Raw genomic sequence first — 1,900 nt, 5'->3', positions numbered from 1 at the left:
GCCCCATCCAACCTGGCCTTGAACACCTCCAGGGATGGATGGGGCATCCACAGCCTCTCTGGGCAGCTGTTCCAGCACCTCACCACTCTCATAGGAAAGAACTTCCCCCTGACATCCAACCTGAACCTTCCCTCCTTTCAACTTAAAACCATTTCCACTTGTCCTGCTGTTATCTACCCTTTCAAAGAGTTGACTCCCCTCCCTTTAGGTACTTGATGAACTCCTGCATGAAAAGGGAGTGTTATTTCAGGACAGGGAGCTTTATAATTTATCAGGTGTTCCTTTTGTCACATAGGCAAACCCTAAGGAACCTCAGAAGGCTTTTAGCTAAAAACAAATAAAAATAGAAGGCAGTGGGAGAAGGGAACACATGCCAGCATTCAAAAAACTTGTATTATCTGAAATATTTGCTCAGTCTCTGGGTAGATTTGGTGAATCTTTTGCATGTTGATGAACTGATGGTGATTTGTTGTTGAAATCTTATGCTGGGATATAAAAATACGGATTTTTTGCTTGGCAAGCAGGTCTCAGTGCTTGTAGGAATACATGCCAGGGAAGTGTTTCATATCCACATGTGTACACTTGTACCTGCTGGTATGGAAGCACTCCAATATAAACCAGAATTGCCCAAAGGAGCAACAAAGGTTTTCACAAAGGGCCAAAAATCCCATCGGGAATGTCGATATTTCGTATTTCGCCCACCAGGGGGGGCGTTGGGGCCTTTTCATTGGGGGAGCTCCTTTCTCAGCTGCGGACTTCGGTGCTCTACACGGCCGTCTCACCGTGCGTTTGCCACGTCCTTGAAAATCCTCTTTTTGGGGAGATGGAAGAGAACAAAACTGTTCTACAGGTTTACCGAGAAACCCCCACGGTGTTTATTTTTCCCCACCCCGCCCATTCCCATAACGTGAGCTGCTCTGACGGCAGCACTTCAGTTTTTATGCAGAAGTTGTAACAGCATGTAATGAAGGGGCTGAGGAGCACACAGCATCAGCTTCAATTTTCACTGACAGGTCATCCACTTCTTGTTAACAGTTAATTAAGAACTCCATGATTTGAGTCTTAATGCTTTTAACAGATAAGTGCTGTAAAACCGGAGGAATTTAGAGAATGATTTTTTTTTTTTCTCTGTATATTCTCAGGCTGGTACATGCAAAACCACTCTTCCTAAACCCACGAGCTACACCTCTGAACTATGCAGAACATCCTTAAAATCACCCCATCAAAATTCACGTCTAAATCTGGAGGTCTGCAGGGTGATGTAACACCAAAACCATTGTATTACAGCACAGTACAACTGATCATCTCGTGTACATTTATCTAGGACAAGGTCACAGCAGCTACTTCCTATCTTAAACTGTCTTGTTTGAGATCAGAGCTGTGACTTGAGAAATGCATGGCATACTTCATTAAAGATAACAGCAGCAGCATAGGCTTGGGTTCAGCTCACACGTGTGTGGGATGACAGGGGACTTGTAGCTCTGCTGCAATTTATACACTATTAGCTACATCCTGGTAAGCTGAGGTACATTGATAACATCACTGGTTGCAGTGTAGGAGTCGTTTTAGTTCATGTTGCTTCTCGGGGTCTCTTGATATTAAAATAAACCTCCAATGAAAAGGATATGTTTTGAATTTTTCCAAGAAACAAACAAGGAAAGCATGTTGCTGCATGGCAAATACATTATTCAAAATTAAAAAGGAAGGAAGGAAGGAAGGAAGGAAGGAAGGAAGGAAGGAAGGAAGGAAGGAAGGAAGGAAGGAAGGAAGGAAGAAAGGAAGGAAGGAAGGAAGGAAGGAAGGAAAGGAGGGAGGGAGGGAGGGAGGGAGAAGAGAAGAGAAGAGAAGAGAAGAGAAGAGAAGAGAAGAGAAGAGAAGAGAAGAGAAGAGAAGAGAAGAG

Source organism: Meleagris gallopavo, chromosome 9, assembly GCF_000146605.3.
Source record: "Meleagris gallopavo isolate NT-WF06-2002-E0010 breed Aviagen turkey brand Nicholas breeding stock chromosome 9, Turkey_5.1, whole genome shotgun sequence".
Classification (NCBI taxonomy): domain Eukaryota; kingdom Metazoa; phylum Chordata; class Aves; order Galliformes; family Phasianidae; genus Meleagris; species Meleagris gallopavo.
The sequence above is the reverse complement of the archived record's forward strand: the minus strand, read 5'-3'. Positions refer to the sequence as shown.